Here is a 23,356-nt window from a genome sequence, read left to right as displayed (position 1 = left end):
TTTGGCTCAGGGGTAAAGAAATCCACTTGCCAATACAGGAGACACGGGTTCGATCCCTGGGTTGAGAAGATTCCCTGGGGAAGAAAATGGCAACCCACTCCAGTATTCTTGCCTGGAGAATTCCATGGACAGAGAAGCCTGGCAGGCTACAGTCCATGGGGTCGCAAAGAGTCAGACATGACTTAGTGACTAAAAAACAACACCAACATACTGTATAAAACTATGTTTATATATCATTAACAGTGTAATGCAACTACTTAACAATATATTATGAACAATTTCATATGTCATAAATGTTTTCAGTATTTTATCTGATGCTTAGGATAATTAAAAAATTATTCTCCATACTTATACATCTAAGTTGCTCCTGAGTTTTTTTTACTATAATTCATAATGCTATGGTAAATGTCCTTTTGATAAATCTGTGTATACATACTTGATTATTTTCACAGAGTTAACTTTTACAACCGGTATAACAAAGTCAGAAGACAAGTGCATATGTATTTCTAATGATTTTGATGAGTTTTACTAGGTTTTATTGTAGCACCTGCCAGAATGAAAGTCATGTATGTACCTATTTTTCAATCTCACTTACCTGTAATTTCTTTCAGAACAAGAACTTGCTCGTGTTTGTGTTTATATTGTCTGAAATAGTGCCTGACCTGTAAGAGATGTAAAGGAATATTAAATAATTGAATGGAGAGAAAAGAGAAAAATTGGTGGCATGTGGCTCATGGCACTTGAAGTTTATCCATAAACTAATCCATATCCTATTTAAAGCAATATTACGCAAGGTGTGTTCCATGTCAGGAAATAGTAATTAACTTCCGTTATGGTCCTGGACTACAATTCTCCTATCCACACAGTGAGTCTAGTAAGGGAGTTAGACAATACAGGTTAAATAAACAAAGAAGAAATAATTAAAGTTTGTGATAAACACACAGGAAATAAACAGGATACTATCATAGAATAGTGCAAACTTTAGCCTGTATCAGCATCCCCTGGAGGCTTGTTAATACACACATAGCTACCTCTCTTTTCCATCCGAATTCCTGATTCAGCAGGTCTGGGGCAGGGCACAGGAGCTTGTGTTTTTGACGGGTACCCCACTCCAGTACTCTTGCCTGGAAAATCCCATGGATGGAGGAGCCTGGTAGGCTGCAGTCCATGGGGTCGCTAGGAGTCGAACATAACTGAGCGACTTCACTTTCACTTTTCACTTTCATGCATTGGAGAAGGAAATGGCAACCCACTCCAGTGTTCTTGCCTGGAGAATCCCAGGGACAGGGGAGCCTGGTGGGCTGTCGTCTCTGGGGTCACACAGAGTTGGACATGACTGAAGCGACTTAGCAGCAGCAGGTGGCTACAAAAGCTTTGTCTAAAGAGAAGATAGCTAAAATGAGATCTGAAGGATGGGGAGGGAGAGGCATATAAAGTCTCAGAAACAGTATTTCAGGCTGAAGCAAGAGCATATGTCCAGAAACAGGAAAGGCTTCCCTCATTTAGGAGCTGGGAGGAGGCCACTGGGGCTGGAAGGTACTGAGGAAGAGAATGATGAAAGCTGATGTCAGAGGGGCTGGTTTTAGCACCAGATGATGTTGAGCTTAGAGACCATGGGGGAAGGTTGAATTTCACCTTAACACAGTGAAACACCAGCAAGGATTCTAAGCAGAGAAGGAAGGAGCTGTCATTCATACTTTAAGGAGAGCACTATCTGTTGAGAGAAGAAAGGATGGAAAGTTAGCAGGAATAGCATGAAGAGGTCAGATTTGGAGACCATGATCATGGACTTGGGTGAGAGATGAGGTTGACCTGACCTAGGGAGTGACGTTGGAGATGGTAAGAAGGAAGGAATGAAGCTCTGTTTCAGCCCCCCAAAATGTTTGTGGCTACCACAAATTTGGAACCAATTTTTAACTGCTAGATCTTTCAGAGCCTCTGAAATGGAAATGTTCATTGTGACTCCTAGGGAGATATTTTTCCCCAGAGCTGCTCAAGCAGTTAAATGTCTGTCATTGGGCAACCTAAAGGGGTGGGATGGGGTGAGAGGTGAGAGGGAGTTTCAAGAGGAAGGAGACATATGTAAACCTAGGGCTGACTCATGTTAATGTATGGCAGAAACCAACACAATGTTGTAAAGCTATTATCCTCCAATTAAAATTTTTTAAATGTCATTGGGAGTTGATTGCTGAAGCTTCTGTCATTTCAGAGGCTCTGGCCCTCTGTTGGCCTCAGTAGCAGAGTCATCCTGTCCAGTAGGAAGACTCACTCTTCATTCACATTCCACCTAAGCTACAGAGTAGGGCAGTGGGCAGTCATCAGTCTCCTAGCTAAGGGTGGAGATGGTCTTGGGAGCACAGTGCCATGGACTGTGCCTATAGATTAGATGACTATAGAGTCTGTGCATTCTTTGGATTCCTTGAACAGGTAAAAATAGGGGTGCATGTGAATCCAGTTTTGAGGATATGAGACCCTTTCATGCATATGGCTATTTTGTGACTGCCTCCTCAATTTAATCTTTTAGTGGAATCTCGACATATGCAAGGAGGAACTCAGGAATGCTACCTGAGACATTTTGTGCTATTACTGTTTCTGCTAAGCTCTTCGTGGGCGCCACAGGGCAGGGGAGAGGGATGGGAGCTTTCACCAGATGAGAATTGCTTCACAACTTACCGTGTGTGTGTGTGTGTGTGTGTGTGTGTGTGTGTGTGTGTGACTTTGAGCACTGAACCCCTCTGAGCTTCAACTTTGTCATTCAAAACTGGAAATAATAGTATTCACCTCATGAAGTGCTTCTGGAAATCCACAAAGTCATTCAGATAAAGATTTTAACACAATATTGGCTATAATAATAGTTGCTACTATTATTAGAGGAAATTATGTGTTTTCCATCTCAGTTTTGATCAGATGTTAGCTTGTCTGTCTCCAGCTGCCTAAAACCTCAGACCACTGTCACACCTCTTCCCCACCTTTGTTCACAGTTCTTCCTTCATGGGATGGTCTTTTACACCAAGTGATATGTCTGAAAAATGGTCATTCCTCTAGACACATATTAATTTAGAGAAATTTCCTCTTGTGTTTTTTCCAAGGCATCTTATTTAAAAGTGGAATGAATTTTCTTCTTTGGGACTGGAACTTATTTCTTTATCATCAGCAAAATATCTCAAAGACAACTGAATATTTGATAGAGCAACTTTTCATGAGCTGGTAGAATTAGCAAAGACATCCTCTGCATTTAAGCGAGGCACAAATTTCAGGATGTAAAATGGATGCTTTACAGGAGACTCCATTGGTTTACTCTTTTCTTCCTCAGTATTAGTAACTTAACAACCATTTTCTTTTAAAAGAACATCTTAAAATAATTTTTTAATCACCAGACTGTGACAAGTGGAGACTCTGAAAAGATGTGCCCCAAACAGGTGGTCTAGACAACTTTCTCAAGGTGACTCTCTGCTGGACTTGTACGTTACAACATAAGAAACGGTGTGTGTCAGGGTGACTTAATTAGGTGACTTAATTAAAGTCCTTCTGATGTCTATTTGGGAGAACTAATGAGTTTCTTTTATCAAATTTATTCCAAGCACTTCCTGAGATGCAAAATCTGAATTAACTAACTTCTCTATAAATCTGATGAGGAAACCAAGTTCTAAAAATAACATGTGCAGTGCTGGAAGGATCTGGATGAAAGCATAGAAGCCAGCTGAGTGGATGTCAAGAAAGAATGTCTGATCTTGATGTTTTCAAGCTTGGCTCAATTGAAACACTTCTGCAACTTAGAGTAGTACAGGTGTCCTCAATAATAAGTCAGATGCCAACATGAAGGGTGGATTCACTTCACATTACGGAAAGTGTATGTTGTTCCCTCCATGTTCTGGGTACTGCTCTTTGAATACAGGAGTCACCTTGAAATTCAGAGGAATAAAGAGTAGAGAGTAAACCTTATTTCTCTTATGCTGTTACACCTCCTTGATGAAGCTTTTTTTTTTTTAACCAGAATGGTAGCAATTCTGAAAATTATCCAGTACTACGTGGGACACACACAATGGCTAGACATGGGTTTCCTGTGCTCAGTCTCACTAAAAATGTATTTAAAGGCTTTCAGAAATCATATCAAAACTGTATTTTAACTTATAAATGGAGACATTAACGGGCCTACTGTGGTTATTATTTACAACTGTGAGTCTGAGTGACCTTTTTGAAATTAATATTCAATTTTCTACAACATATAAAAAATCCTTACCTAGTTGGAACTTTAAAAGACTATAAATTTGCTAAAGTAGTATATCTGACACTTTTGATAAAATCTGCTTATTCCTTCTGAAACCTCTGTTTCCAGCTATGCATTTTCTACCAAGAGTTAAATTGTTGGCCTTATTAGCTCTTCGTACTTCTGAGAAGAATAAAATTCTTAATTGTGTTTCAATGAAATATGTAGCTAATTTTTTATTCATACTTGTAACTATTGATGGTTTACACACACACATATAAATCATTCTTTGTGGGGTTTTCTCTCTTTCTTTAGAGATGGAAATCTAATCCGTTAAAAAGTAAAATCCAACTGGGAAAATTTTAAAGACATTTAATGACTTTATTTAATGACTCAAAAATCGGGCAACATCCTATCTAGCAGATAGAAGAAACTCCAAAGAGGTATACAAAATGGAAGGCTATTATAGGCAGAAGAGGACAGGACAAGAAAATAGTAGATTATTTCTTCTTTGGAGGACAGAAAGGGTCTATCAGGCAGATTACCTCACTGGTGTTGACCAGGAAATTCCAGACTGACCAGTTAAGATTATATTCCTGGGAGAGGTGGAAACTGCAGTTAGTTTAGGTATTGTCTTGGTTTGGTGACATGAGCTTAGCATTAAGTGACTCCATAGGGGGCCTGTTGGCTATTTTTAAACAATTTGCTCCTTTTGATCAGACTGTCAGCTTAACTGAGAGATGTCATAAAAAATTAAGGCATTAGCGCCCTTCTCAGCTACTTCTCTGTAGTTCTCACAACTTTACTGATCCTCTGTGTGATATTCACAGGTCATGGTGTTGCAGAAATGGGGACCCCTTCCAGGGCCCGAAACTGGGCTCTTGTCTAACACTCGGAAATGAATTGTCCAAGGAGACACATGTGTGACAAAGAAAAAGATTTTATTGGGAAAGGGCACCCAGGTGGAGAGCAGTAGGATAAGGGAACCCAGGAGAACTGCTCTGCCGCGTGGCTTGCAGTCTCGGGTTTTATGGTGATAGGATTAGTTTTTGGGTTGTCTTTGGCCAATCATTCTAATTCAGAGTCTTTCCTGGTGGCGCACACATCATCCAGCCAAGATGGATGCTAGTGAGAGGGATTCTGGGAAGTGGACAGACACGCAGTGTCTCCTTTTGACCTTTCCCGAACTCTTCCGGTTGGTGGTGGTGGCTTATTAGTTCCCTATTCCTTATCATGATCTCCTGTCATAAAACAACTCATGCAAATTGTTACTTTGGTGCCTGGCCAGGGTGGGCGGTTTCAATCAGTGTGCCTCCCCTAACAATGGTATTTGGGTTTTCTTTTATTTGGCTGACAATCTCTCTGGAATTCATAGGTCATGACTTTTAGGGTCACACTTCTTTAGTAGATAATTTTCTTCATCCCTTTTCCGGCATTGAAGTCATAAAGAGATCATTTTCTTGGTGGTTAGCAGCTATGAAGATGCATTTAAAGCTTTTGAGAGAATACAGCCTGCCAGGGAGATGACTATTTGTTGTTCAGTCGCTCAGTCAGAACTCTTGCAACACCATGGACTGCAGCCCACCAGGCTTCCCTGTCCTTCACCATCTCCCAGAGCCTGCTCAAACTCATGTCCATTTAGTTCGTGATGCCATCCAACCATTACATCCTCTGTTGTCCTCTTCTCCTCCTGCCTCAGTCTTTCCCAGCAGTCAGAGAAATGACTATGCCTATTATTAAGTAGACTTCCCTGGTGGCTCAGACGGTAAAGCGTCTGCCTGCAATGCGGGAAACCCAGGTTCAATCCCTGGGTTGGGAAGATCCTCTGGAGAAGGAAATGGCAGCCCATTCCAGTATTCTTGCCTGGGAAAATTTCATGGACCAAGGAGCCTGGTAGTTTGCAGTCCATGGGGTTGCAAAGAGTCAGACATGACTGAGCAACTTCACTTTATTATTAAGTAGGCTAATTCCCAGTGTTTGGAGTGTACTTCACAGATGTGGTTCCCAAGACCCAACCCAATCTAAAATAAGTTAAAGAACTCACTGCAGGAGTCACCTTCTCAAGCCAAGTTGAACTGAGTTTCAGCTTCCTCACAAGTGTTAATCCAAGAGCGTCAGGGGGTGTTGGTTGCAGCACAGACACCTCCTAGCTCAGCTAAAAGATAATCAAGGGCTGTCCTATTATTGAGATCAAGTTTGGCTGGAGTGCCTAGGGATTTTCACTGGATGGCTATTGCTTTAGCAGCACATTTGGCAGTATCTTTAAGAGTTAAAGAGAGGTTCCTGATCATAGTTTCAAGGACATTTACTCCTGGCTTAGCAAGTAGGAACCTGCCAAAAAAAAAAAAAAGTAAATCCTGAATCATGAAAGCTTCCTGGTAGGTTCTTTCTAACTCAGTGATGCAAATTCAGGAAAGTTGACCAGTGGGGTGTCTCAGTTTGCTTGTGAAGATTTATGGACACAGGTAACCGAAGAGGCATTGCCTGGTTATGTACTAGCCATCTAGGCATTCATAAGCCCAAGGAGAATGAATGATAAACAGTACAGACAAGGGTAATTCCCATCAGGGCACAAACCTCTCCCATTAACGTGGCACTGTTAATACACAGTTCAGACTTTTTGATGACAAATGTACCAGTCTGAAAGGTAGATTTCAGACCCCCCTTGTCAATGGCCTAGGAGATGTACTTGATGACGTTATCTTTCTAGGTCAATACCAGAGTACCGAAGAGAAAGGGAAGAAAAAAAAAATTTAGCCCCAAAGTATGAAGTTTCTGACCCATCTTCTTGGGGGAAGCAGTCTACCTTGATGTTAGCTACTTATCTCCCTAGTCAGTTACATTTGGAGATCTCCAACATTTCCATAGGTCCCAGGGCCAGGTGGAGCCTTCTTCAACTGCGAGATGTGCCCCCTGTGAGATGAAACTTCAGTTCAAGTCCCTGAAGTCTGCCATTTAGGCAGTGAGGAAGATGGGTTATAATTTCTTCCAAGGAGATTCAAGGGCAGTCTTTGTTCTCAGTGATTCTAAATAAGAAAGATGGGAGAAAATTGGGAACATTAGTTTGGAGAGTCAAAGAGATATTTAAGAAAACTAGAAGAGTTTGGGATCTGGTTCAATTTAGAAGCATATGTAGCAAAACTTTAAAGACAGTTAACAAGACTAGAATCTAATACCTACAAAAGTACAGACATAATTTTCCTGTGTACAATTGCCTCCATTTTCTTTCAAAGATAATCACAATAAAACAAATTTGTTTGCATTAAACCTTCCCTGGTTATTTATGTAAGTTCAACAAGAATAGTGATTGACCACCTAAGCTTTGGCCACATCTGAGTCTGTGCATGTCTCTCTCAAATATGACATAACAGTCAAATTGTTGGTAAAAAAGTATTGCTAGTTATATTCTGTAACAAGGAGAACTGATTCTATTTGAACTTAACTAAATAACTACATTGTTGTGTTAGACTACTCAAGCATTTTTGAATTATGGAGGAATCAGATAAGGAGAAAAACACAGATGTTTTATCTTTGTTTACAAAAATATGCTTTACCAAATTGCTTCACAACATGGTTGAAGAAAAAAGATTTCCTTAAATCTGGAAAAACAAAACATTAAGGAATGTTTCAATGTTTCAAACAAAAAGACATTAAAAAATTGTAATCCTCCTCCTCAGCGCATTTGGTCCCATGTAATTAATGCTTGTTTTATTTGAATCCAGTTTTTCCATTAGCTATGGAAGTTCTTACGCATTTCAGTTTTATGATCTTAAAGTTATCAGAAACTTGTATTTGTCAAAGTCTTTTCCATGACTCTCCTTGAAGACTGAAATACTTTTTCAGGAAGTTTTGCAAAGGCAACAGAGTAAAACAATAACTGTAAGTCACAAAAGATGTCAAAAATGGTTGAAGAGCTGATGAGCATTCATTACAATGCAATTGACGAGGGACTTGGGGTATTTCTGTGACATATTTTCAGAAAGTAACTAGAATTGTGATTGATAACATTAGATTTCCAGGAATTTCACACAATTTCTGCAACAGTTATATCATCTACCTATACAAATACATCACAATGAAGGTTTAATATTCTTATTTGACAGCGCTTCCCAGACTCTTAATATATCCAGTAAACCTAATTGGTTTAACATCTCTCTTTTTATAAGGAGAGGAAACAAATCTTTTGTCATTTTCAGGAGGCCCTTTGGAATATCCCAAAATGAGTTCTAAGTCAAAAAGACTATTTAGAATTTGATTTGGGAAAGTTTGTCAAAAATAGCAAAAGATTTTAAAACATTTGGTCAAATAGGATCATAAGTCACTGTGAAATAGTACTTATTCATTTGACTGTGATGACAACTAAAGACGTCACAGGCAATTACAGAAAGTTAAAAAGTTGTACAATTTCTTATTAAGAGGAAGCCAGTAATATAATAAAACTTGTCCTTTCAGCAGATGACAGAAAATCTACCTAAGTACATTATTGACATTAAAGCTTATTTTTGAAACTCATATAACGAATTCATTCAATCTCATCCAGCTTGACCTCACATAAAATTCTTTTCCCAAGGTTCCTTTTCCACAAACTTTTTATCCTTTTATTTTCTATTTCCCATACTGAAATAAACAGTCTCATTTTAGGACAGAATTGCTTTTTTTTCCTCAATAAAATTATATTTCTATTCTTTGTACTCTCATTTACCAAAAACACACACACTACTTTCTTTGCATATGGAGATGTTCCCCATATTATTTGTATTAACTTTAATTATGTATTATGTATACATATTTGTATGTATCCACTATTTAAATAAAATATTTTATACATTATATATAAAATAATTTTATAAGCTTTAATTAAATATATTAGAATTTTTGATCATAAAAAACCTTAATTTTTAGTGAAAATAAAGAAGTAATCAGTTGCTAATTGTCTTTTACATTAGCATTCTATGGCTTGATACATTTGTAAACATTTTTATAATTTCTAGAAACATACTTTCTCACAGTAAATTTTTTCAATGTGGCACAAGATCATATTTACTAAGAGAATCAGGTATCTTTAGTTTCTCTGTAAAAGGAGGCAAAAAATAAACTTGTGTTCAGTAATTAGTGTTTCAACATATTATCTTATTTAGAAATGATCTAAATCTTTAATGACTATCCATTATTTAATTTTAATGATGAAGCATTCAAATTGGCCACCTGATGCGAAGAGCCAATTCATTAGATGCTGGGAAAGATTGAGGACAGGAGGAGAAGTGGGTGACAGAGAATGAGATGATGGGATAGCCTCATTGACTCAGTGGACATGAGTTTGAGCAGACTCTGGGAGATAGTGAAGGACAGGGAAGCCTAGAGTGCTGCAGTCCATGGGGTCACAAAGAGTCAGACGTGACTTTGAGTGACTGAACAACAATAATTTAATTTAACTAACAAAACCTTAATGTCTCGAGTTACCAAAAATATTTGAGGAAGCCATTTTGCAAGTTCACCTAAAAACTTCTATCCTGTTTACATCTATTAATTCACATATTCTCAGGGAAATTTTTTAGACTACCTACAAAAGCTTCTTGTGATATTAGACAAAGTCAGCTGTCATCCCCATCTGCTCACAGATTTCAACAGATACGTAGTTATCTGACCAATAACCCAAGTAGAATAAAGTTGTACATCTGAATTATTTTTAATGCTCTTAATTCTGAAGACATACCTACTTTAATCAATAAACCTAAACGAGCTTTCATTTACCACAAATTATCTCATGTCACATACATCTGAAAATCGTTGGATTTGGTTTCTGTTATATTTCTGAATTTTCAGTTCAGTTCAGTCACTCAATCATGTCCCACTCTTTGCGACCCCATGAATTGCAGCACGCCAGGCCTCCCTGTCCATCACCAACTCCAGGAGTTCACCCAAACTCATGTCCATCCAGTCAGTGATGCCATCCAGCCATCTCGTCCTCTGTCGTCCCCTTCTCCTCCTGCCCACAATCCCTCCCAGCATCTGAGTCTTTTCCAATGAGTCAACTCTTCACACGAGGTGGCCAAAGTATTGGCGTTTCAGCTTCAGCATCAGTCCTTCCAATGAACACCCAGAACTGAGCTCCTTTAGGATGGACTGGTTGGATCTCCTTGCAGTCCAAGGGACTCTCAAGAGTCTTCTCCAACACCACAGTTCAAAAGCATCAATTCTTTGGTGCTCAGCTTTCTTCACAGTCCAACTCTCACATCCATACATGACCACTGGAAAAACCATAGCCTTGACTAGACGGACCTTTGTTGGCAAAGTAATGTCTCTGCTTTTGAATATGCTATCTAGGTTGGTCATAACTTTCCTTCCAGGGAGTAAGCATCTTTTAATTTCAGAAATCCTTAATTCACATAAGTGCTTAATTTTATTCAAACCAATTAAATGGAACTCTTTTTACAAATTATTTTGGTAATGTTATCCAGAGGTAGAAAATACCATACATCTATAGCATATATACTTCTTGTTTGTTGTTTAGTTGCTAAGTCATGTCTGACTCCTTTGCAACCCCATGGACTGTAGCCCACCAGGCTCCTCTGTCCACAGGATTTCCCACGCAAGAATAGTGGAGCAGGTTGCCATTTCCTTCCCCAGGGATCAAACCTATATCTCCTACATTGCCAGGCAGATTCTTTACCACTGAGCCACCAGGGAGTCCATATATATAAACACACATAAATATATAGACAGATGCAAAAAAAGACCTTATACCTCATGTTTTAAAGTGACTGCCATGAATCAGGTACAATAATACAAAATTCACTAGTTATAAAGAAGTCCTAATCTTAATTATTTTCTATATATGAAATAAGATTACCTGCTCCAATGGGTAAAGTTTTTTGTTTTTTTTTTTACTAATATTAGTAAAAAGACATTTATAAAATTTTTTATTCACCAAAGTTTTAAAAGACCTTTCTCCCCTTTTTGTTTTTTTGTTTCTGATGTGAATTACCTCTCCAAAGTTGGCATTTTAAAGAAATGACCTATATAAGAAGTCCTGGAGCATTTCTGGTTTGGTGAAAGATTTGTAAGATAAGGACAGTTGCTTTTAATTCCCTGAGGAATTGGGTTGCAACTTAAATGACATCATAGGTTGATCTACCCATAAATTGTTTTACAAGGGTTTTAGAAGGTTTTTATTTTCTCTTTCCCTCTGGGAACATAGTTTTATTTTAGCTTAGGGGAGGGTGACTAAAAATAAATTTCTATCAGGCTCTGAATATCAGCTTCCAATCTGGCCAGTGTCTGACTACAGAGCTACCTAAAAATTCTTTTAAATATCTTCTCCGCCTTCAATGGGTACAAAACAGTAAATATTTCTGGCAGTTTGAACAACCTCGTGGACTTGAGAGGCATCCCCAAAGAGTGCAAAGGATTTTTTTATCTCTCTCTTTATTGAATACTATACACAGAGATACAGGAGAACTGACTCTGATACGAATTTTCACCACAAGCTGGCTTTGGCCAGGTTTTCCAGGATCCCATGTGCAGGCTCCAAGTGGGATTTAAAGTAGAGGGTGTAACTCTATAAACCAGAATTTGGCAATGTTTATGATTATTATTATTAATTTTACAATAATAAAATTGGAAAAGACCCTGATGCTGGGAAAGATTGAGGGCAGGAGGAGAAGCAGGCGATAGAGGATGAGATGGTTGGATGGCATCATTGACTCAATGGACATGAGTTTGAGTAAACTCTGGGAGATAGTGAAGGACAGGGAAGCCTGGCATGCTGCAGTCCATGGGGTCTCGAAGGGTCGAACATGACTGAGTGACTGAACAACAACAGTTAATTTTAGTTTCCCTTAGTTGTTTAATGAAATAATATAGCAGTTAACCAGAAAATTTCTTGGAGTCTCATCAGTTCTGAGAGGTGCCCTGAGCCCTCCTTTAGGGGCACGTATGAGGGGATCTGAGTTAATGATGAAAAATTCACATAAAATTTTGGGGACAACCTTTTTTCCAGCGCTTCAGTTGACTTTAAATGCGACATTGACCCCTAGGCCAGCTTTTTGGCGCTGGACCCCTAGGAGGATGTAATGGGTGAGTTCTAGGTATTGTTTTAGGTGATAAGCCTCGGAGCTGTTGTACTGTGAGAGCAATAGCTTGGTGGGTTTTGTTTATAATTTTACTCCAAAGTCCTTTCACAGTGCTCACTATGGTCATAAGTTCAGTTGAACTGGTGATGTCCGGTTTTTTCCATCAGTCCCGTAATCTCAGGAGAGAGTCCCTTTACAAATAGGGCATCCAAGACAGGTTGAGGGACCTTATCTGTTATATGAAACCCAGAATGCCTTGGAAAGATAGCTTCCAGATGAACTTGAAAATCAGATTCATCTCTCTCTTGAATAGCAGACCGATTTGCATGGGCAGGGAAGACTAGGAATGACTCTTAAAAGATCAGTTGTTATTTTTTTAGCTTTTTTTGGTCCATGAGGGGACCATGTGGAAGACTGACTTCTTCAAGTACACCCTTGAGGTTTTGCCATTCATTTTCCTTCATCCAGTTTGGAGCTTCACTAGGCCCACCAGCATGTGCCAGGGCTGACAAAGATCCGGCAGCCTCATCCTCTGGCCCACTATAACAGCTCTAAATGATTCAGCATCTTTTGGGAATCCTCCCTGGGTTTAGGAGATTCTTTAATTATGACTGTTAGTTCAGTCTTTGACCAAGGAGTGAAGGGTACTAAGGAGGACTGCCTGTAACCTGGGGTGGTTTGACTTTAAAAGGTAGCTGTTTAATAATCTCTTCAAAATGGAGAGGCAGTTGAGATAGAGAAGGAGTAGATGAGCACTCAGCTAAAGGAGGATGGAGAGGAGGGGTAGGAGCCTTGTCAGCTTTGCTGACTTCTGTTCAGGTACCTCTCGTGTCTTCAGTTTTTCATGAGCCTTTTGCAGTGCATCTTTCAGTGAAGTTATTTTGGAATCTTAAAGCCTTTTGGAAGCTTCTGCATACCAATTGAAACAGGTATCCCATTCTGTTCAGTTAGTTTGGGAACCTTTGCTTTCCAGTCACTTAAAAATGAATGATCTTGTCTAATTGAAATGTTCCACATAATGGGCATGGTAATGAGGTTGTTTTTATTAAGATTTTGCCATTTTTGTAGATAACTACAGTTCCTGGGACTACAGTTCTTAGACATGAAATAAACACATGTGCTGGTATCTTTTGCTCTTCTTTAGAATGTAAGAATCCTATTATTATTATTTTAGATAAGACTTTGGGTCTCTCATAGGCAAGTGAATGCCTAAAAGGGATGTGCTACTGGGCTGGGGACTGCGGGGTATTTTATAGTGTATCTCATTGCACAGATGTTTCTTTGATGTTGACAAGTGACCTGGTATCACTCTAACTCGTTCCTTGAGCAACTTATCCTGACACAGGAGTCTTACAATTAGGTGGTGAGTGCTCTGGCAGCTTTAAATGCTCCATCCATACCTCCCAATTTTGCTGCTGTTTATCTTCTGAGATCCCTATCAGCAATACTCTTTATCTACATAAAACAAGATAACGAACACGCACCTTAACATCAGTTCAGTTCAGTTCAGTCGCTCAGTCATGTCCAACTCTTTGTGACCCCATGAATTGCAGCACGCCAGGCCTCCCTGTCCATCACCAACTCCCAGAGTTCACTCAAACTCACATCCACTGAGTCAGTGATGCTGTCCAGCCATCTCATCCTCTGTCATCCACTTCTCCTCCTGCCCCCAATCCCTCCCAGCATCAGAGTCTTCCCCAGTAAGTCAACTCTTCGCACCAGGTGGCCAAAGTATTGAAGTTTCAGCTTTAGCATCAGTCCTTTGGTAAAGTGTCTGCCTACAATGCGGGAGACCCGGGTTCGATTCCTGAATCGGGAAGATCACCTGGAGAAGGAAATGGCAATCCACTCCAGCACACTTGCCTGGAAAATCCCATGGACAGAGGAGCCTGATAGGCTACAGTCCATGGAGTCACAAAGAGTCAGACGTGACTGAGCGACTTCACTTTCACTTTCCAAAGAACACCCAGGACTGATCTCCTTTAGAATGGACTGGTTGGATCTCCTTGCAGTCCAAGGGACTCTCAACAGTCTTATCCAACACCATAGTTCAAAAGCATCAGTTCTTCAGTGCTCAGCTTTCTTCACGGTCCAACTCTCACATCCATACATGACTACTGGAAAAACCGATGGACATGAGTCTCAGTGAACTCCAGGAGTTGGTGATGGACAGGGAGGCCTGGCGTGCTGCGATTCATGGAGCCACAAAGAGTCGGACACGACTGAGCAACTGATCTGATCTGACTAGATGGACCTTTGTTGGCAAAGTAATGTCTCTGCTTTTGAATATGCTGTCTAGGTTGGTCATAACTTTCCTTCCAAGGAGTAAGCATCTTTTAATTTCATGGCTGCAGTCACCATCTGCAGTGATTTTGGAGCCCCAAAAAATAAAGTCTGACACTGTTTCCACTGTTTCCCCATCTATTTGCCATGAAGTGATGGGACCAGATGCCATGAAATTCGTTTTCTGAATGCTGAGCTTTAAGCCAACTTTTTCACTCTCCTCTTTCACTTTCATCAAGAGGCTCTTTAGTTCCTCTTCACTTTCTGCCATAAGAGTGATGTCATCTGCATATCTGAGGTTATTGATATTTCTCCCGGCAATCTTGATTCCAGCTTGTGCTTCTTCCAGTCCAGCGTTTCTCATGATGTACTCTGCATAGAAGTTAAATAAGCAGGGTAACAATATACAGCCTTGACGTACTCCTTTTCCTATTTGGAACCAGTCTGTTGTTCCATGTCCAGCTCTAACTGTTGCTTCTTGACCTGCATACAGGTTTCTCAAGAGGCAGGTCAGGTGGTCTGGTATTCCCATCTGTTTCAGAATTTTCCACAGTTTATTGTGATCCACACAAAGGCTTTGGCATCGTCAATAAAGCAGAAATAGATCTTTTTCTGGAACTCTCTTGCTTTTTTGATGATCCAGTGGATGTTGGCAATTTGATCTCTGGTTCCTCTGCCTTTTCTAAAACCAGCTTGAACATCTGGAATTTCATGGTTCATGTATTGCTGAAGCCTGGCTTGGAGAATTTTGAGCATTACTTTACTAGCGTGTAAGATGAGCGCAATTGTGCAGTAGTTTGAGCACAGTAACAAAGAGATGTTACTGTGGACTGGTTGGTAGAGGGCCTTGTGTGCACCACCAACAGTTCCCAACATGGAACAATTTTAGGGGGAGAATCAAACCAGTAAACCCCAAAGAATGGGGGCTTTAGACTGATTCCAAACAAATGGGAAACTGCAGCAGTTTTCACCGTGGAATCTGGGGACAGAACCAAAGACTGGATTTACAGTCAAATGGGGAACTGTGAACTGAACCAAGGGCTAGAGGCTTGGCTTCCAGTTGAAGCCACCTGCTGACTCAAGCTAACCTGCCCTGGACTGAAAAGCCAATTAGACTGGGAGCTCAGTGCAGAGAACAGAGCTCAGAACCGATGACCTTTGGAAACAGGGAGAAAGAGAACTCAAAGGGTTCAAAGGGCACCATGTTTTTCCTTGTCCCAAAGTCAGCAAAAGTATGCTTAAAAAGATCTCATTGCTGCCACCAAATCTATTAAAAGGCAAAATTCATCTAAGTGAATTTTAAAGAGGTTATTGGCTTTACTTAGTGATTCATGAATTGGGCGGCATCCGCTCTAGTAGACAGAGAGGAGCATCTGTACAAAATGGAAGGCTGTGATGAGCAGAAGAGGGGCAGAGACAAGGAAGGCAGATGACCTCATCTTTCTTTGGGGGATGGAAGGGATGTATCAAACAGAGCACCTCTCTAGTGCTGTGAGCAGGAGATTCCAGGCTGACTGGTTGGGATCACATTCCTGGAGGAGGGTAAAAACTACAATCGGTTAGGTACTAAGTTTCCAGTTTGTTGAGCTGTATTTAGCATAAGTGACTCCATTTTGGGCCTGCGGTCTGTTTAACAATATAGACATCTTTCTGCTGGCACAAGTGATCAGCTCTTGAAATTAGAGGGACTTTAGTTGTCTTAAACCAAAGAGCTGGAACCTATGACTACAACAAAGTGAAGATGCCTAATAGAGGGTGATGAACTCAATCTTGCAGAAGCAGCTGAAGTGGACAAATACATGGTCAAGGAACAGGGACTCTGGGGGAACAGGAAATGTGAGAGCCGAAAGAGGCCTGTGTGAAACAGTTTATCCATTAGGGAATGATTAAGTGTGCAGAAGTCATCCTTGGTTGTATGACTGACCTCAGACATCCACAAGAGGCTATGGACTTGTTTGGGTTGGAAAAGAATGAAGAAATACACCTTAAACACTCGTGACATAGTAGCTCATCCTGTCCACCCTGAAGCCAGTAATGTGTCTCAATGCCAATCCATCCCTTCTTCAGTCAGTTCAGTTCAATCAGTCAGTTGTGTCTGAGTCTTTGTGACCCCATGGACTGCAGCATGCCAGGCCTCCCTGTCCATCACCAACTCCCGGAGTTTATCCACACTCATGTCCATTGAGTCAGTGATGCCATCCAGCCATCTCATCCTCTGTCATCCCCTTCTCCTCCTGCCCTCAATCTTACCAGCATCGGGGTCTTTTCAAATGAGTCAGCTGTTCATATCAGGTGACCAAAGTACTGGAGTTTCAGCTTCAGCATCAGTCCTTCCAGTGAACACCCAGCACTGATCTTCTTTAGGATGGACTGGTTGGATCTCCTTGCAGTCCAAAGGACTCTCAAGAGTCTTCTCCAACACCACAGTTCACAAGCATCAATTCTTTTGCGCTCAGCTTTTTTTATAGAAATAAATTTCATCCCTTCTTAAAGACTCATATATTCTCAGGGAACATTCCGTCGAAAGGGGGCCCACAAGGCTTCCGTGTCCTTCTCCTGCTCATGGCCCCAGCCTTAGGTCCCTGCATCCCATACACTCCGTGGTATTCCAGGCCTGTCTGTCTTCAGGGCTGCTTCATTAATCTGGGAGGCCTGGTCCACCTTTCTTCATGAGGCTGACCTCCTTTATTTTATTTTTGTAAGCTTTGAAATTTATTTATTTATTTGTGACTGTGATGGTCAAAAGTCTTGTTGCCACGTGGACTTTTCTATAGTCTCTTTTTTTTGATGGGCAGGAGCTGCTCTCCAGTTGTGGACAGGCTTCTCATTATTGTGGCTTCTCCTCTTGCTGCGCACAGGTGGGCTTCCGTAGTTGCAGCTCCCAGGCTCTAGAGCACAGGCTCAACAGTTGTGGCTCATGGGCTTAATTGCTCCATGGCCTGTGGGATCTTCCCAGACCAGGGATCAAACCTGTGTCTCTTGCACTGGCAGGTAGATTCTTTACCACTGAGCCACCAGGGAATCCCCCAGGCTGACTTGCTTGTTACTTGTGTAACTTCTGTCTTCTGCGTATTGAGCTAGTTGCTTGTCTCAGTTCCTCCTGTCACCTTGTACATTCTCGCTTCTATGAAGTCTCTCCTAAGAGTTGTATTAAAATGATTCATGTTCTTGTAGAGAAGGACCCTAGTCTTATTCACCTTTGGGTTCCTAGCTCTTAACAGAGTCTGTCGCACATGGTGGTAGGTGTTTAGTTAGTATTCTTTGCACAAAACTATGGAAACCTATGTTACAGCATTTACTTGGGTGGCTAATAAATCATGTTCACTGCCTTTGGCCTCTTTGGCCTTGCTCACTTCCTTACGAGCAACAGAAAAGCTGGTTAATAAGCTACCATTTATTGAACACTGTTCGAGAGCCAGGCTGTGTCTGGTCACTTTACAGGCATTGATGTCCACTGACTTGCCAAACAACCTTAACTGTGTTAGTGCTTATGCTTTCCAGATGAGATAACTAAGGCTCAAAGAGGGTGAGGAAATTCTGAAGGATCCACGGTGGACAGTCAAACAAGCTGTGTTCTTGCCACCCCTCCACCCTGGGAAGCTGTCACTGTGTGTGTCCCTGTTTGTAACAGCACTTTTCTCTCCCATGCCCTGGAGCCGTTTCCATTTCCTCCTTCGTGTTTACTTATAAGACTCTGAGCAGATCATGGAGCAAAAGCACTTGGATGTTAGTGACAAGGACATGATTGCACAGTTGAAGGCTGATGTTTTAAGTGTGCATTCGGTTCCGGTTGTATTGATTTTTCCCTCTCCACTTTGTTATGGCCAAGTGCTCCGGGCAGAAATCTAACACAACAGGCTCAGAAAACTGTTCCTGGGGTCAGGAGGGTCACAGGTTTCTCTGCACTGATGTGTGGGAACATTAGCCAAATGACAGAGGCTCAGCCAGAAGACTTTAAGTGACTACAGTTGGATGCTTAGAAATTTATTTATTTTTGGCTGTGTTGGTATATTCTACTCAGATGACTTAGTACCTGCTAGCCTGAGACAGGGCAGACCTCAACTTCGTCTCGTTTGCTCCAGGACAGTAATACTAGTCAGTCAGGCTTTCTGTGAACACAGAGCCTTTGTTTAAAAACATTTTTTGTTAATTTTTTTAGAATTGTTTGTTTACAGTGTTGTGTTAGTTTCTGCTGTACAGCAAAGTGAATCTGTTATATGTATGCATATATTCACTCTTTTCAAAATTTCCTTCCCATTTAGATCACCATAAAGCACTGAGTGGAGTTCCATGCACTATACAATAGATTCTCATTAGTTATCAGTTTTATCCATAGTAGTGAATATGTCAATCCCAATCTCCCAGTTCGTCCTACCACCGCCCGCGCCTTGGTATCCATATGTTTGTTCTCTACATCTGTGACTCTATTTCTATTTTGCAGATGAGTTCATCTTGACCACAACACCTTTACTGCATTGTAACCTCTTGTCCACGTGTTTCTCATCCCACCTCTGAGTTTCTTAAGCACAAGGATTAGATCTCATGCACCTGTTCATTCATTCAAGTCACAACTATTAAGAACATACTGTGCTTCACTTCTGTGCTTGACTCTGGATAGATAGGGATGGATAGAATAGATTAGAACAGAACTCTGTCCAAAAAGAGTTTCAGATCAGATGAGTCACTCAGTCGTGTCCGACTCTTTGCGACCCCATGAATTGCAGCACGCCAGGCCTCCCTGTCCATCACCAACTCCCGGAGTTCACTGAGACTCAAGTCCATCGAGTCAGTGATGCCATCCAACCATCTCATCCTCTGTCGTCCCCTTCTCCTCCTGCCCCCAATCCCTCCCAGCATCAGAGTCTTTTCCAATGAGTCAACTCTTCGCATGAGGTGGCCAAAGCACTGGAGTTTCAGCTTGAGCATCATTCCTTCCAAAGAATACTCAGGGCTGATTTCTTTCAGAATGGACTGGTTGGATCTCCTTGCAGTCCAAGGGACTCTCAAGCGTCTTCTCCAACACCACAGTTCAAAAGCATCAATTCTTCGGCGCTCAGCCTTCATCACAGTCCAACTCTCACATCCATACATGACCACAGGAAAAACCATAGCCTTGACTAGACGAAACTTTGTTGGCAAAGTAATGTCTGTGCTTTTGAATATGCTATCTAGGTTGGTCATAACTTTCCTTCCGAAGAGTAAGCGTCTTTTAATTTCATGGCTGCAGTCACCATCTGTAGTGATTTTGGAGCCCAGAAAAATAAAGTCTGACACTGTTTCCACTGTTTCCCCATCTATTTCCCATGAAGTGGTGGGACCAGATACCATGATCTTCGTTTTCTGAATGTTGAGCCTTAAGCCAACTTTTTCACTCTCCACTTTCACTTTCATCAAGAGGCTTTTGAGTTCCTCTACACTTTCTGCCATAAGGGTGGTGTTATCTGCATATCTGAGGTTAAACGTCTAAGAAACAACTACTAGAAACTGTTATGAGAACTCTTAGGTATTTTATTCATTTTTGTAGCCCAGAATCTTAACTTAGCACCTGAAATAGCAAGAGTGCTGATTATTTCTTGAGTCCTATTTATGTGCCTGGCACAAGGCTAAGTACATTATATTCATGATCTTATTTAATTCCCACAGCTCTTCACATAGAGCTGTCACTACTATTATTGTCCTCATGTAATAGGTGGGAAGTGTGAAGCATCCAGGAAATGTTTGAGCAAATTCAGAAATAGTTATACACTTGAGCCCGTATTGTTGATTTGTATTGTCTCTTCTTAAAAATCTCTCATCTGGAAGATTATCCAATATCCTTCAGTAAACCATTCTTGTATTTTAGCCAACATCATTAACTTTTTTCTCTTTAGCATTTTATTCATTCAAGAAATTCTACCAGTCCCAAGAGCATGTCATATGAAATCATAGCATCCCATTATGTTTAAGTGGCCATTTGGAGTTGGAGCTGTTTAAGAAGAGCCATCAGTCTAAGGTGGCTTTAGACTAGAAGGTTTAAGCCCTAAGATAAATGGAAAATGTAGTGCTTGTCACTTCCTCCTCAGCTTCTTTTCTGCCGTACAGGTCCTACAGAGAACTCAGAGAAGTTTGCTATCTCACGGATATCTTAGATCAGTGATCCTCACCATTTTATCCACCATCAAGCCAGAGAACTACTACTATTAGCCATCATACATTGACCATTCACTACCCACCAGGCATTGTTCTAGGGGCTTTCCATACATTTTCTCATTACTGTAATTATTTTCCTCATTTTCTAGATACGAAAACTGAGATTCAAAAAGAGACTGGACATAGTCCAAATCTGCATAGTCTGCAGAGCCCAGACTCACAATGTGTGTGTGTGTGTGTGTGCTCTCTTGTTTAGTTGTGTCTGACTCTTTGAGGCTCTATGGACTGTAGCCCACCAGGCTCTCCAGTCCATGGGATTTCCCAGGCAAGAATACTAGATTGGATTGCCATTTCCTTGTCCAAGATATCTTCCTGACCTAGGGATCCAACCCACATCTCCTGTGTCTCCTGCATTGGCAGATGGATTCTTTACCACTGAACCGCCTGGGAAGCCCTCCAGACTCACAACACTACCCTCTAGTTATTTCTATCAATACCCATTGCAGACTTCAATAGTAATTTTTCAAGTATGTGTCTTAAGGGTGAGGGGAGTAGAGTTTAGAAAGCCCCCTCCAAGTAGTTCTAATATACTTCCCACCCACAAAATCACAACCAAGCATATAGACCAGATGTATCTCAAGTCCTGAAGGGTCTGCTGACCTCTCCAGCCCCTTGGTCTCTTCTTTCCTTAAACCCAGATCATATTTAGATTAAAATTTTTAATGGCAATTCACCAAGTAGTCTCTTTTTTTGAGACAAAGAATAATGACTTTATTTGGAAAGCTGGCAGACAGGAAGATGGCAGACTCATGTCTCAAAATAACCATCTTTCATGTACTGTTTTACAGTAGCCTGTTAGCTTTCACTTGGGTATGTTGTCTGTCCTTTCCAGCTAAGCCAGAATTTACTTGAGGGCAGTGTTCATGTCATCTGTAGAGCAGCTGCATAATGCATGGTGGGGCACACAAGCACTTAATAGGTGCCACTCATTTGCTTCAAAAGGGACAGGATAGCTTATTGGGCTCTGGAGGCAACTAAACCCAATTTTCCACTTCCTATGAGTAGCTGAGACCCAGTGAAAAAAATATGTGAAGTCCATATACTTTATTTGTGAAATACGATTAGAACAATACCTCATAGGTTTATTGGGAATATTAAGAGGGTTCGTACACAGCACTTGATGTAGTTCCTGGCACTTAATAAGCACTCAATAAATAGGAATTAGTAATTCCTATTACTAATTATAATTACTAAGTATTCCGTTCCTACAGAATAGCTGAATTCCTTGGGTGTTTGCTGTTTGTTCCATGCTGGGCTAAATGCTTTGTTTGCAATTATCTCATTTAATTTTTTTGTTGTATATAGAAAAGTTTTGTCTGCTTCAGTGAGACATACCTTTCCTGTTACCCCAAAGTTATTTAAGAATATTGGCTGCTCTCACTGTCTACAAAGGCAAGTTGCAGGCTGCCAGGCACAACTATGCTATCGCAACACACTGTTGCTAATCCTTAGCCTTCTCATAATCATTAACTGCTAACAACAGCTAAAGCAAATGTTTTGCTTTTTTATATAAATTACAGTGGATTCAGATCACTGTGATACTCTCCCTCCCTCTCAATTCTGTCCCTATGCCCTCTCTCTCAAGTTAAAGAAGAAAGGAAAAATGAGTCATTAATCAGAGCATCTCACATGGACACTTCATCCTTGTATGTTGCTGTACAAAACAGAATGAGGGCCGCTGGTCCAGGCTCTGTGTGGTATCAAATCTTTTAGGACCTAGGGACACTTGTAGGGCAAACAGAGAGAAGCCGTTTCATTCACTGTGTTCCAGACCAGGAGGAACGGTAAGTTCTTCAATGCACGAGTCTGTGTACTTTACAGAGAAGTTACAACAGGTTGTGTTGCCCTGTTTTGTTTTGCCCTATCAATTTGGTGCTAAATAACAAGCTAGGAGATTTCTGACCACACTACAGAAAGTATGCTTTGGTGATTGATAAAGGAATTCTGCACAGCACAGAGTTTTCAGGGCAGTGAAACTACTCTGGATACTACCATGGGGAGATACATCATTCTCCACTTTTCCACACCCACCAAGTGGACCCTAATGTAAACCATGAACGCTGGTCGGTGGTGATGTGTCGATGCAGGTTCATCCACTGTAACACTGTACCACCACTCTAGTGAGGGATGTTGATAATTGAGAAGCCAATGTGAGGGGGACATGGACGGGCAGGAGAGAGGAGGGAACTCTCTGTTCCTTCTGTTCAATTTTTCTGTGACCCTAAAACTGTTACAAAACTGCTCAAAAAGATAAAGTCTATTAAAAACAAAAACAGGAATCCAGTCTTGTTAAACAAACATGAGCATCTGTTATGTGCCAGACTATGGGATAAATTTGGGGGGGGGGGACACTAAAATAATTAATTTTGCATAAATTGCACATCTTTGGTGAGAAAAATGAGTGCATATCCTTAGTAAACTGAAGTCTGGGAAGAGAGATAAGTGAGAATACAATCTCTAAAATGTTCAATGAGGGTTCTGTGAAGATGCTTACAGTAGAATAGAAGGGAGATGGGATGCATCTAATTGGACCTGGAAGGTAAAGTAAGGGAGGCTTCCTGAGGTAGGTGATAGCCAAGCAGAGTCTTGTAGGATGAATAAGAAC

The 23,356-nt window shown here is 40.9% G+C and overlaps 1 protein-coding gene across 14 annotated transcripts in view; it reads left to right on the top strand.

Moving 5' to 3' along the window:
- PPP2R2B (protein phosphatase 2 regulatory subunit Bbeta) overlaps positions 1 to 23,356 on the top strand; it is a 509,482-nt gene that overhangs the window by 299,769 nt on the left and 186,357 nt on the right. The window lies entirely within an intron of this gene.

This window comes from Bos taurus, chromosome 7 (genome assembly GCF_002263795.3).
Source record: "Bos taurus isolate L1 Dominette 01449 registration number 42190680 breed Hereford chromosome 7, ARS-UCD2.0, whole genome shotgun sequence".
In the NCBI taxonomy this organism is placed as follows: domain Eukaryota; kingdom Metazoa; phylum Chordata; class Mammalia; order Artiodactyla; family Bovidae; genus Bos; species Bos taurus.
Note: the sequence above shows the minus strand (reverse complement) of the source record. Positions and strands in the feature narration are given on the sequence as shown.